Source organism: Lactuca serriola, chromosome 4, assembly GCF_051521515.1.
Source record: "Lactuca serriola cultivar US96UC23 chromosome 4, Lser_US96UC23_V15, whole genome shotgun sequence".
In the NCBI taxonomy this organism is placed as follows: domain Eukaryota; kingdom Viridiplantae; phylum Streptophyta; class Magnoliopsida; order Asterales; family Asteraceae; genus Lactuca; species Lactuca serriola.
This window is the reverse complement of record NC_136411.1, coordinates 217,499,438-217,514,286: the sequence shown is the minus strand read 5'-3', so window position 1 is coordinate 217,514,286 and position 14,849 is coordinate 217,499,438.

Sequence of the window (14,849 nt, the reverse complement as noted above, 5' to 3'; positions counted from 1 at the left end):
GTTCATACCCCTAAATGAACCTTTTAATGTTTTTAAATGTTTTATAGGGGGGGAATACAAGTTAAACATGCCAGTTATCATATCAATCACATGTGATTGATAAACCACATGCACAAGATCTTACCACTTTACATTGTTGTAGAAGGCTACTGTCGTACAGTTGGGTCTTGGTATAAGGATACTTTCAAAACAGTCGGGTCTTGGTAGAAGGCTACTTTCAAAACAGTCGGGTCTTGGTAGAAGACTACTTTCAAAACAATCATATCTTAGTAGAAGGCTACTTTTAAAAGTTAGGACTATAATGCTAGCCTTATGATTCCTTAATGTATACACCATAGGATACATATGTACCAATAGGTTCCGACAGCTAATAGGATGTGTGCTCTCCGCTTCATTTCTTGTCCTCGTTGGGTTGTGGGCTTGGAACGGATTCACCCAATCTATTATCTACCCGATTCTATATATATCTATGCTTAGTATACATTAAGTCATCATATGGGTACCAGGTATGGATCAGGTTATAGGACACAGAGTCAAAACATAGCTTTTCTAGTACAAAACATACTTTTCAAAGTCAGTACTTTTGGTATACAAAACTAGAGATTTACCAGATAAGGGCTTAATCCATTTTATTAAGTCAGTACAATTTTAAAAGACTTTAGGTGAGAAACTCTATAATACCTTAGTTTATACACCATGTTTATATATAAAACTAATACCCAATAGATAGTTAAATGTGTGTTTTCCGCCTTACCTCCTGTTCCCCGTTGGGTTGTGGACTGAGGGCAGATTCACCCAATTAACTTTCTATCCGATATCAGATTATATATAGCAGTATAACTAAGCTATCATAAAAGTAGTCACTGTGGTCACTATTTTACTATAAGAAATATAGGTTTTCTTAAAAGAACTTTTCATTAGATATAAAGGAACCATTACAAATAACTCCATGAGTAACAAGTGAATACACCAGGGTTATATATGACAACGATCTAACAACCAATGGAACGTGTGCTATCCGCCTCACTTTTTGTTCCCCGTTGGGTTGTGAGCTTAGGGCAGATGCGCCCAATCGATTGTTTGTTTACTCTGAGTTTTTTTATAACTTGTACCCACTTAGTACCCATAGAAAGGCTTGTAGTGTCATTTTACTTAACTTTCATTCAGATAGGAAATATATGATTTTCTAGAGGAACAGGCGAACTTTTCAAAATAGAACTTACAGCTTACATCGCTTTTACGTATACATTTTACAGCTTACACCACTTTTACATAAACATTTTCAACAACGCATTACAACTTACTCACATCACTAAAATCTTATGAACTCACCAACTTAATTGATGATCAACTCTTTCAAATAACTTGTATTCTCAGGAGACTATTAGACAGGTGCTCGTGCTGGGGATTTAGAAGATGAAACATTACAACTTCGAGTCTTGTTTTGTTATTTATGTATGAATTCTATGTTTTGTGAACACACATTGTAAACACTTTCTTTTGAAATGAAATGGTTGTTTATTACTTGCTTACCATATACATATCTCATGATACTTGACATGACGTCCTCTACCCCCGAACGTTTCCGTCGTTCCGGTTTTGGGGTGTGACACATATAAATATTCAACTTGTTACAAAATAACCAAAATATCATTGAGATTGTACATAACTTTCTTAGTCTCATTCTACTTGTTTTGACTGTATATGAAAGGTTTGGGTTCATTAGAGGTAAAAGGCTAAGGGGTCAGGCTTTAAAAATCATTTTTGAAACTTACAAATCATTACACAGTCATATAACTTTAAATCATTACATGTTTATATAACTTTTGCATTTGCATGGGGAGTTACATGGTTGTGTAACACACAACGCAACCCCAAAAATCAAGATTTTTACTCTGAAGGCAACACTTTCTTCCTCTTGCTCCTAAACCTTACCAAAATTTACCAAATACTGTTAGTCAACTAAAATATATTAATTTTATTATTTCATCTTTTTTAAGTCTTACTTTTTGAATTAATGATTAATTCATCTGGATATCACAAGTGCTATAAAGAAGCTCGTGTAGATATCATGACATCAGTAATGGTAAATATGTTTTTAATGCATAATAACTTCATAAACCATCTTCTTAATCAATTAATAAATTTATCCCTTAATTTTAAACATCAAACTCCTAATCATCTTGTTAAAATTTTCAAAACATGGTTTCATCCTCCATACATGATTCCAATTCGAATTGTTAAGTTAGGAGACTTCATTTCCTATAAAACCTTTTATGTGTTTTAATAGATATTTAGGATGCCTTCGCCGATTTTAGGTGTTAAGAGTTACTTTTATAGTGTGGCATTGCTAGGGTTTCTTCCACACATACCCTAATTCACCATGACTCTTCATATTTCTTAGGACCTTTGGATTAAACCTTCATGGACTTTCATATGGGTTTAGCCCATCCCTAATCAACATGGATCATTAGCCCAAACTATAAGTATTACTGATTTACTTAATCAGTCCCCGTAAATTTAATCAGTCTCTTTTGATCATTAAATTAATTCTTGATCAATACTAATTAAACAATTTGATTTCTTAATTAATATATTATTCATATAATATATTAATAAATCACAAATAACCTCTTTCTCAAATATCCACCCTATCAAGTTGCTCCGGTGAAGGCAACCCAAAAGGACCATGCTATTATCGAGTCAAGTACATACTAATTATAGTTATGGGCTTAGACACCTAATCCAACAGTCTCCCACTTGGATAAGTCTAATTACTATAAATTCCAATATAACTTCAAAAACCGATTAGCAATCGTAGCTCTCAAAAGTCGCTGTCGAATTCAGACCTAGTCAATGACACATCCTTTAGATAAGGAATCATATAATCCTCTGTTCTATAAGATATCGTGTGGACAAGGACATGGAATAAATTCATACTCATTGCCCAACAGTTTGTTTTCCGATTTCTGATTTGTTTGACATAAAACTTAATTTAACACATCAATTGAGTCCTGACCGGTCCCGACACATAAGTCAAAACAAAATCATCGAGGGGCCCAAGATATTGCTTATAATACTGTTACGATAAAAGGAAAAGATAAACATTGACTTATATGCTTGTACTAATTACTTGTTAAATTATACACAACAAGGTGTTTTATAACATCAAGTTACTAATGCGTTGTCGTACTATCAATGCACAACCAACTTGTAATCCACAGCTCATATATCTTGGTTTGAAGACTATAGGATATTATTGTCTCACAATCATTCGTGATAAATTCCATGAAGTGATTCATGTGAGCGTGGGATTAATCCAATACTCAAAGCTTATTTCAGGAGCACTCATGAATGTTGTAGCAAACTTTTGCTATGCCTAAACACTTTAGACAATCTACAAGACAATTCATGATAGTCTTGTCCCAATACCTACTTCAAAAGTATGATAGACTGTGGATGGTTTGAATAATCTTATTATTATGGAAGTCAAAACATGCAAATTGAAACAATAGTAAACAATTGACACAAGATAGTAACTTTATTTATAAATAAAAATCCTTTTATTCAAAAATGAAATGTCAATTACATTTTAGCTATTACAAGTTTCTAAATATCTATCTAATCACTAAAACTAATATCGTCATTTATCTTGATACTCCTGGCGTGCTGCAAGTGCTTAACCCTACTCAGTCCTTTCGTAAGGGGATCTGTTGGGTTCTCCTCTGACGATACCCTGTTCACTACGAGGAGTCCTTCTTCTATTCGATGTCTTATGAAGTGATATATTTTGTCGATGTGCTTGGATCTGCCATGATCCCTTGATTCCCTGTTTAAGGCAACCGCACCCTCGTTATCACAGAAAATATCCATAGGCTCCTTTACAGCTAGTACAACCCCAAGGTCTCCGATGAAGTTCTTCAACCATATTGCCTCCTTCGATGCTAGGTTGGCTGCTATGTATTCTGATTCGCACGTTGAATCAGCTACATTCTCCTATTTGGAATTTTTCCATGTTACTGCTCCTCCATTTAGATTAAATACCCAGCCTAACTGAGAGCAGAAATTATCATTGTTGGTCTGAAAGCTAGCGTCACTATACCCTGTCAGTCTCAAGTGATCTCTCCCACCGAGGGTAAAGACCCAGTCCTTAGTCCTTCGCATGTACTTAAGAATGTTCTTAACTACCGTCCACTGAGCCTTACCTGGATTCCCTTGATATCGACTAACCATGCTCAAAGCAAAGGCTACATCAGGGCGAGTACATGTCATAGCATAGATGATCGAGCCAACTGCGGAAGCATATGGTATTCAACTCATTTCTGCTATTTCGACATCGGTACTCAGACTCTAAGTCTTACGCAGTTTGGTATTACTCTAGATAGGAAATTCTCCTTTCTTGGAATTATCCATGCTGAAATGTTTCAACACCTTATCCAAGTAGGCATTTTGACTAAGTCCTATTAGTCTTTTACTCCTATTTCTCAATATCCTTATCCCTAGAATGTAAGCAGCTTCCCTGAGGTCCATCATAGCGAAACACTTCCCAAGCCAGGACTTAACCTCCTGCAAGGTTGGGATGTCATTTCCTATGAGAAGTATGTCATCTACATACAACACCAGAAAGCTAAATATACTCCCACTAGCCTTGACATACACACATAACTCATCCTCGCTTTTCGAAAATCCAAACTCTTTGACTTTCTTAACGAAACAAAGATTCCATCTGCGAGATGGTTGTTTAAATCCATAAATGGATTTCTCAAGCTTACATACTCTATTAGGGTATTTTGCATTGACAAAAACCTCTGACTGACTCATGTAAACATCTTCATCCAACTTTCCATTTAGGAAAGTGGTTTTGAGATCCATTTTCCATATTACATAATCATAATATGCAACTATGGCTAGCATGACCCTTATAGATTTAATCTTCACTACTGGTGAGAAGGTATCGTCATAGTCAACTCCATGAGTGTGAGTAAAGCCCTTCGCAATCAATCACACCTTATATGTGTGTACTTTCCCATCCATGTCGGTATTCTTCTTGAAGATCCATTTGTACCCGGTGGTCTTACGACCTCGTACATTTTCAACCAAGTTCCAAACTTGATAGTCAGACATGGAATGAATCTCGCTGTCCATTGCCTCTTTCCATTTTGTAGACTCGGGACCTGCCATGGCTTCCTTATAGTTAGATGGCTCATCCAAATTTACCAGTGTACTATCACCGATAAACATGTTACCTTTTGTAGTAATATGAAAAACATAAAACTGTGGTGCCATTCTAATTCTACTGGAGCGTCTCAGAGGTAAGGGCTCGTCAACTGGTTCAATAGGAATTTCCACCTCATGTTGAGTGCTAGTGTTTGAGCTTCCTTCATCACTTAACTCTTGAAGATCTTCAAGGTCAATTTGCCTCCCACTGTCCTCTTGGCATATGAGTTCTCTCTCTCAAAACATCTCTCTCCTTGCAACGAAGACAACATTGTCACTCAGTCTATAGAACAGATATCCAAAAAAAATTTGTGGGTGGCCGAAGAAAATACAACGCTCCCTATGAGGTTCGAGCTTTACGTGAGTCTCTCTTCTTACGAAAGCCTCACAATCCCAAAAATTGATTTGTGCTAACGAGGGAACATTCCCTGTCCACAATTCGTGAGGTGTTTTGGCAACCTTCTTAGTTGGGACTAGATTAAGGATATGAGCGACAGTCTCTAAGGTAACGAAGCTCGACTCATCATGGAACGAACCATATCCAACAAGGTTCGATTGTGCCTCTCAGCCATACCATTAAGTTGTGGTGTCCTAGGAGGCATCAATTGTGACACAATTCCACATTCCTTAAGGTAGTCGTGGAACTCGATACTAAGATACTCTCCACCTCGATTAGATCGGAGCATCTTTATCTTCCTGCCCAGCTGATTCTCCACTTCTTGTTTAAACACTTTAAACTTTTCAATGGTTTCTGACTTGTGCTTGATTAACTGGACATATCCATATCTGTTGTAATCATCAGTAAAAGTCACATAGAAGCGGTTAGCATCCCTTGTGGCAGATCTGAAGGGTCCACACACATCGGTGTATATGAGATCCAACAAACCCTCACAACTTTCACAAGTACCCGTGAAAGGTGACTTGGTCATCTTTCCAAGCAAACAAGATTCTCATGTGTCATCCTACTTTATGTCAAATGACTCCAACACTCTAGCCTTTTGGAGTTGGGCTATGCGCTTCTTCTTAAGATGTCCAAGATGACAATGCCACAAGCATGCTTTATCCAAATCATTGGATGAATCAATATGCAATACATTATTTCCTAAGTTGTCTACACCCATCCCAATTTCATATATACCATTACAAGGCAATGCTTCTAAATAAAATTTACCATTATAAAAAGCATTAATAGAACGAATTTCATTATTAAATGAAAATATAAAACCTTGTTTATACAAACCATGAAAGGAAATAATGTTTCTCGCCATATCGGACGAGTAGCAACAATTATTCAAATCTAATTCTAACCCATTACTAAGCAATAAAGAATAAACTCCAATCTTGGTGACAGACGACAATTTCCTATTCACTATGATCAGGTTCATCTTCCCATACATTGTCTCCGGAATAGAGCCAATGAAGGAGAATTTGGATGCATCCGAGACGATGATCTGCTTGGTATGAAACGTACCAATAGAAGACATCGATGCACCTTCAGGAGTGGGAATGTCGAACTTGTCCATCGCCCACTTGGTGATCAAAATCCAGAACCGGGCCAGCGACACCTCAGAGTGTCGTGATGAGGAAGAAAGGCTCTGGACGAGCTGTTGCCAGAGGACCAACCCAAAGTCCAAGTTGACCCCGTTGTAGACTGCGTACATTATTGACAAGAAAAGTCGACTGGCACCGTCGGATCCTGAGCTCCGTTCCGACAAGCCCTTGAATAGGACGGTAAACAAGCCGTTCCACTGTGGCGGCAGGCAGGACTTTTTGAACTTAGCGACGGAGGTGAGGAACTCTGTGTACCCCATGTTGTAAAACATATTGTACAGATACCCAACCGGAATCGTCTCCGGATTAATTCTTGAGGGGTCAACAGCCAACCCTAGCATTGTGCTGAAACGTTGTCGAGATATGGAGGTCTTGTGTTCAGCAATCTCGAAGAACACCCGCTCAACTGCTTTTTCGTAATAAGCAGTCGCATAAACCTGCGAGAGAGATGCCATGGGCACGGACTCGATCCTGGATAGAGCCGGTGCGATTTGTGAGTACTTCAGGCACTCGATGATTGGCGACATGTAGGAGTCATACGCCAGGGGGTTGAGATTGATCACTAGGCATTGTTGCGGACGAATAGGAAGGATTTGTGAGGTAGCATGCACTGAAGATGATTCCGCCATCGTTGAATGAATTAGAAGAAGAAGATGAACAGTGAAGCTTTTAGGAGTTTTTGCTCTGAAGAAAATCCGGAAGCAGTAAAAAGGTAAATGAGAGTGTATACTGCCTTTTATAGTGAGGGATTGGAGAGAGAAAAATCGTTTCATATCTTCTATGCGATGATCACGTAGGAGAGATAGTGTCAGATTCCTAGGATCACGCTACCCAACAAGCGCCGTTTCAGAAGAAAACCGGTTCAAATCCTCACGCGCCTTTAAATGCCAGAAGGATGTCGCTTGGATTTCGCACACGCGTCCTTAATGTCAGTAAAAGTAAGGGCGTTTCAAATTCACACGCGCCCCCTTTTTACCGTCGTTTGAATTTTAATCCGTTTAACTCCCGCCGAGTCAGCAACCTTGCGTCTTATTTTTTTTTTTAAATGGCATCTTTTGAATTAAATACCCACGTGGATTGTTTTTGACCACAACTTCATAATTAACCACCAATTAATAATACAACCTGTAAAAATTAGTAACAGAATTTTGGAAAATCAAAGATTTTCGTGCAAAGAGTGTAAAAGAAAAAGAAATAAAGCAACTCTTTTAAGGATTTTCTGTGATGTCAATAATGACACGAAACTGATGATCCCGGGCACGAATCTCTTCCTTCAAGGTCAAGAGAGACCTTAAAGTGTTAGTGTGGATTCCCGTTGAATTACGATCAAACATTTATTAATAAATGTTGAAAGGCTTCTTTTAATTAGGCTAAATAAGGGTGGCTATCGCTTTGATTCAGCAATTCTATTCTTGAAATAAGAAAGAAAGTGAACAAAGTACTTGTGAGACCGGTGTAGCCTGTTGAACAAGTAGGTTGGAATTTTATATTAAATTGGCTTGGAAAATTATAAAATCTCAGAGAAAAATAAAAACAGGATCCCAAGGGAAGAAATGTTATGGTGTTTAACAGTTTCATAGGAATCACACAAAAGAAAATTTGAGATTTCATTAGGGTACATTCTTCAATCCTTTGGTGAAAACTTGAGCAAATTAATTGTTCACCGTCAATTCATTAGGTATTGAATTTTGGGTTTCACTTAGCTCGTAGTCGCACGAGGCTAAGATCATAAACACAGATGTTGTGTAACCATAAACTTCAGTGGTAATTTCTGAGAGTCTCAAGGGTTACGTTGATGAAACGAATGTAGTGGAGAAATAAAATGGAGATGGTGTAAGAAGATAATAATACCTCTGCTGCGAAAATAAGGACCAAGTAGGAAACTCTTAACCCATATGAGAAGAGAGTGAGGTAGCTCACGATTAGAATAAATGTGTTAGCCTTATTGGGAAGACAAGGTTTGTGTATACCAGGTCATGAAGACTATTATTCAAAATCTTATGAGGCTTGGGGCACATACAGCAGCATGCTTCTAGGGACACTTAAGTAATTCAGCAATTATATCCCCATAAACGAACGAACACACAAAAATAAAAGAAAATAAAAGGAATAAAAAAAATAAGTAAGAAAAAAAATAGACTTAAAAAAAACTTTGGAAAAGAATATGAAAAACCAAACCCGAGCGTTCGGTTGGTTTCGGTTCCAGAAAATTTTGAAAAACCGAACCCGAGCGTTCGGTTGGTTTCGGTTCAACAAAATTTTGAAATACCGAACCCGAACCTTCGGTTGGTTTCGTTTTTGGAAAATTTTGAGAAACCGAACCCGAACCTTCGGTAGGCTTCGGTTTTGGTAAATTTTAAGAAACCAAGGAATTTAGACATGCAATTGGAAAATACTTTTAACACAAAGAAAAACAAAATTGTACAAGAAATATACAACAGAGAAAAACTACCTTTGAAGAGATGAGCGAGACACATGGTTTAACCGAACCCGAACGTTCGGTTGGTTTCGCTTCTTACGTTTGAGGTTGAGAGGTAGTGTGAGGTACTGACTCTGATTCCATCATACCTAGCCCTTGCAGTATTCTGTTGAATGATGCTTCAGGAATAGCTTTGGTAAAGACGTCAGCCAGTTGATCAGTGGTCCTTACGAAGTGAACTTCGACGTTTCCATCTTCCACGTGATCTTTGATAAAGTGATACCTCAGTGCTATGTGTTTGGTTTTAGAGTGTTGCACTGGGTAATGACAAATCCTAATTGCACTTTCAGAGTCACAATATAGTGGGATCTTCTTCATATTGAGTCCATAGTCTCGAAGTTGACTCTGGATCCAAATTACTTGTGATGTGCAGGATGCAGCGGCAATGTATTCCGCTTCGGCAGTAGACAAGGACACACACGTTTGTTTCTTGGACTGCCAGCTGACCAACTTCCCATCAAGGAATTGACAGCCACCAGTTGTGCTTTTTCGGTCGAGTCCACATCCTCCAAGGTCAGCATTAGAATAGGCTTGAACAAAGAAGCCTGAGTTGGAAGGATACCATAGACCTAAGGAGGCAGTTCGCTTCAGATAGCGTAAGATGTTCTTCACTGCAAGCATGTGAGGTTCGTGTGGGTTTGCCTGAAACCTAGCACAATAACACACAGAAAACATGATGTCAGGCCTGCTAGCAGTGAGATACATTAGTGAGCCTATCATTTGACGATAGAGCGTGATATCGACAGCCGGTTTGTCAAGAGATGGAGTTAGCTTGGTGCCGAATGCCATTGGGACTTTGACTTTTGAGTCTCCCATCATACCAAACTTTGCTAGGAGAGTCTTCGTGTAAGCTTCCTGATTGATAAAGATGCCTTCGGGTCCCTGTCTAATATTTAAACCAAGGAAAAAGTTAATAGGACCCATTGAGCTCATTTCAAACTTAGTCTCCATCAGCTTTCTGAATTCAGCTGTTAAGCTGGGATTCGTGGAGCCAAAGATGATGTCATCGACATAAATTTGAACTATCATAAGGTGGTTACCTTCCTTTAGCGTTTCATACCAGGCTCTCGGAGCTTGTTTGAGGCCGTACACAGCTTTATCCAGAATATAGCAATGGTTTGGATACTTTTCGTTCACGAACCCAGGAGTTTGCTCCACATATACAGTTTCTTCGAGTTCTCCATTGAAAAATGCACACTTGACGTCCATTTGGAAAACTTCAAAGTTTTTGTGAGCAGCATAAGCCAGAAATATTCTAACAGATTCTAGCCTAGCTACAGGAGCAAAAGTCTCTTCATAGTCTATCCCTTCCTCCTGACAGTATCCCTTTACCACCAGACGAGCCTTGTTCCTTATTACATTACCTTCCTTGTCCATTTTGTTCCTGAAGACCCATTTGAGACCAACAACCGAAGCATCTGGAGGAGTTGGAATGAGGCGCCAGACTTTGTTCCTTTCAAATTCGTTCAATTCGTCTTGCATTGCTTGAACCCAGTCAGAGTGATCGAGGGCAGTGTTAACTGTCTTCGGTTCAACTTTTGATACGAATGAGTTAAAAATACAAAACTCAACCTTTGAAAATAAGGATGTCTGTTTTGCCTTCAGTTGTGATCGGGTCAGAACCTTTTCAGATACATCACCAACTACTTGCGAGATAGGATGATCTCTAGTCCATTTGGTAAGAGGAGGGTAATTCGGATCAAAGGTTGGGTCTAGTTCAACATTGATCATTTCTTCTGGCTCAGATTGGCTATCGTAATCAGGCGTCATATCATTATGCTCCCCCTCGATTGATGAGCTTTGAGAAACTTGAGGTTCAGGGGTTTCTTGTGGTGCTGAGCTTTCAGGCGTTGAAGCACCTTCGGTTGGAGAGGTACCTTCGGTTGGAAAAGTACCTTCGGTTGGAGTTGTAGAACTCGGCTCCCCCTCGACATGTGAGCTTGGCTCCCCTTCGACGTTTGAGCTTGGCTCCCCCTCGACTGAAGCATTGTTGGATGGAGGGTCATCAGTAGTCGATCCTCCTTCATGCATTCTCCTTGCAGCTTTTTCGACAATCTGCTTCATGTGGTCAACCTTGTTGTCTGCTGCACCTGCTTCTGAGATAGAGGCTTTCTCTGGTTCATCAAAGAGCTCCAGAAATTTATCGTATAAGTTAGCGATCGAGACTGTGACTTGGCCAGTTTGAGGAAAGATTTCCCCAGCGGTATCTTCTTTGGCCTGTAGCTTTTTGACATAGCTATCGTCAAAGGTCACGTAGTATGTCTCTTCGATTTTTCTCGAACGCTTGTTTAGGACCCTGTACGCCTTGGATGTGAGAGAGTAGCCCAGAAAGATTCCCTCATCGGCTTTGACATCGAACTTGTTGCGGTGTTCTTTAGAGTTAAAGATGAAACACCGTGAGCCGAACACATGGAAAAATTTCACATTGGGCTTTCTGTTGTTTAGAATCTCATAAGGTGTGAGCGTGAATCGCTTGTTGAGATAGGACCTGTTCTGTGTAAAACAAGCAGCAGAAATAGCGTCGGCCCAAAAATAAAGAGGTAAGGAAGCGAAACTTAGCATAGTTCGGGCAGCTTCACACAAAGATCGGTTTCGTCTTTCGACAATTCCGTTCTGTTGTGGTGTGTAGGGAGCTGAGAAGTTGTGACTAATTCCCTTTTCTGCAAGAAACTCTTCAAACTCCCTGTTCTTGAATTCAAGACCATTGTCGCTTCTGATGTTTCGAACGACCTTCTTGAGCTGAACTTCAATCTGCTTGATGAACATTTTCAGCTTATGAGTCGCTTCAAATTTGAGCTTTAGAAAGAACACCCATGTAAATCGTGAAAAGTCATCAATAATAACAAGAATATACTTGCTACCACCAATGCTTTCGATAGATGAAGGACCACACAAATCGATATGAAGTAATTCGAGTGATTCAACAATTTTTGTGTTAATTACAGATGGGTGACTTTGACGACTCTGCTTTCCCATTTCGCATGCAGCACACAAATGATCTCTGTCGAACTTGAGCAATGGAAGACCCCTAACATGACCTCCAGTGACAAGTCGATTGATATCTTTAAAGTTGAGATGAGAGAGTCTTCGGTGCCACAACCAGCTTTCGTCAGATTGAGCTTTTGATAATAGGCATATAGCTGGGTTTCCTTTGATGGGTTTAAGGTTTAGAGGAAACATTTCACCCTTTCGCTCCGACTTGAGAATCACTTTCTTTGTCTTTTTCTCTATGATTTCAGAACCTTCATCATCGAATGAGACTTTGAGACCTGTACCTCCAACAAGCTGAGATACACTGATGAGGTTGTGTTGGAGTCCTTCTACATAAGCCACCTTCCTTATAGTAAAGTCACCATTTGTTATCATCCCGTATCCCTTTATGGTGCCGAAAGAATTATTTCCAAACTTGACATTGCCACCATTTGCAAGAGATGTGTATTCCCTGAGCTCCTCTTTCCTCCCTGTCATGTGACGTGAGCAGCCACTATCGATGTACCATTCTTCGTCGAACTGCTCGTCACTTATAACCTGCAAAAGTTAAGCAGATTTAGGAACCCAAAGTTTCTTGGGTCCATGTGAGCTTTTCATGGGAACTGGAATAGTAAGAGAGATGTCAACTAGATATGTTCGTTTTATAAGCGTTGTTTCATCTTTCTTTTTAATGGTAAATACTTTTATTTTATTAGGATTGGGTGCGTTCGGTTTGGACTCTGGTTTGGGTTCATTAACCTTCTGTTTGCCCTTTTGTTCAGCTGACGAATGAGATTTTTGAGAACGAACAGAATTAGCTTTAGAGCAAGATGGAGATGAATTGGTGGATGTAGAAGAATTAGAAAAACTAGAAGAAATGGGTTTAGATTGAGACGACTTCTTGGCTTGAGACTCTAGGTGACCCTTTTGCTTTTGATCATTAGAGGGATGGACCTTAGAGTTTTGTTCTCTTTTAACTTCAGAACCGAACGTTTGCTTTCGGTTGGAATCGTTCTTTGAACCGAATCTTTGCTTTCGGTTAGTGTGGCTCTCAGGCTTTCCAACAGGATTGTTTTCATACTTCAGATTCTTGTCTTGATGTGAGAAGTATGCATTCTGGGATTGCCAGAATTGTCTCCTTTCAGAGAGATTCTTCCTGTATCTTAGGTTCCTTTCTCGCTTCTTATTCCTCATCTGCTTTGGTTGATGATGAACATTAGCTTTCGTTTCCGGTTTCTCCTTGGCTGGTTCCTTTTGAACTGAAGGAGTTTTACTTTGAACCGAGGGAGTAGAGGGAACTTCTTCTTTTGCCGAACTTTCATCCTTCTTAGGAATGTCTTTCGTACCACTGGTGCTTGGCTCGTCGAAATTATCTGGCTTATTCAAGGGTTCAAGTATGTATCTACCTTTACTCATCCAGAAAGTTCTTTCTGACAGGCCTACTGTTTCATCAACATTATCGATTGGAGCCGTCCAGAAGAACTCATCACAGCCATCAGCATTGTCTTCGTTCACAATAGCCGTGAGTTCAGCTGTCTGATGTTCGGTTACTCCAGTGACCTTGTATACTTGATTTGGAGTAGTCCTGACCTTTTGATACACAACTTCTTTCTCTACTAAGATTGGGGACTTTTGTTGGGACAATCGAGCGAACTCCACTGAATTTTCAGAAATTAGATTCTTGTGGTTTTCAGGTTCGCTTTTTACAAATTCTGAGCAGTCAACCGTGTCCTCTACAGAAATTTCACTCATGTTGTCGTCCTCGTTAAGCTCAGATGCATTTTCAACATCAATTTTGTTTTCTGAGCTTACCTTGGCGTTTAAAGAGTCAAATTTTTGTATGGTTTCGGTTCTCAGTTTAAGTCTATCATTTTCATCCAAAAGGTTTTTAAGCATATTCTTGTGGTCCTTGGATTTGATGAAAGATTCAATTTTGTCCAGTCCATACATGTAGGTCGGATTAACATCATCAGATGATATCACACTTTCACAGTTATAAGCTTCGGCATCAATTTCATCCTCCTTAAATTCCAGGAAGGGCAAAATCATGCGATGGATCTTTTGGCCTATTTTGCAGTCTAAGTGAAGTTGAGTAATATTAGAATAAAGACGTTTTGCAATTAAACAAAAAACATTCCGCTGTTTTAACAACTTTAAATTGTCTCTTTGTAAATAAATATTTTTGTCTTTAATTTTAACTAATTCAGACTCCTTCAACTCGATCCACATGCGCCGCTCCTCACTTTTCGATGTCGCCCTGTTTAATTGATCAGTTAGGTTAGAATTGGTGACTCGAGTTTGAGTTAAGCTACTATCTAGATGAGAAATTCTTGTATTAACATTTTTAAGTTCTTTCTCATATGAAGATTGTGGTACTTTAATTGAAACAAAAACCGATTGTACCTTCTTTATCAGTTCATCAAGCTCATTGAACTTTTGGCTGAGTGGTTTGGCCGTAAAGCACATGTCCTCCTGCACCTTCGGTTCATCGCTTCCTCCATCGGTGTTGTATCCTCTCATCTGAGATACATCAGATACCATGAAGCATCTTCCTCCACTGCTCTCCTCCTTTGCCACATAAGCCTTTCCATGGGTAGGCTTCCTCACTTCATCGTCTTCTGAGTCAGTAGAC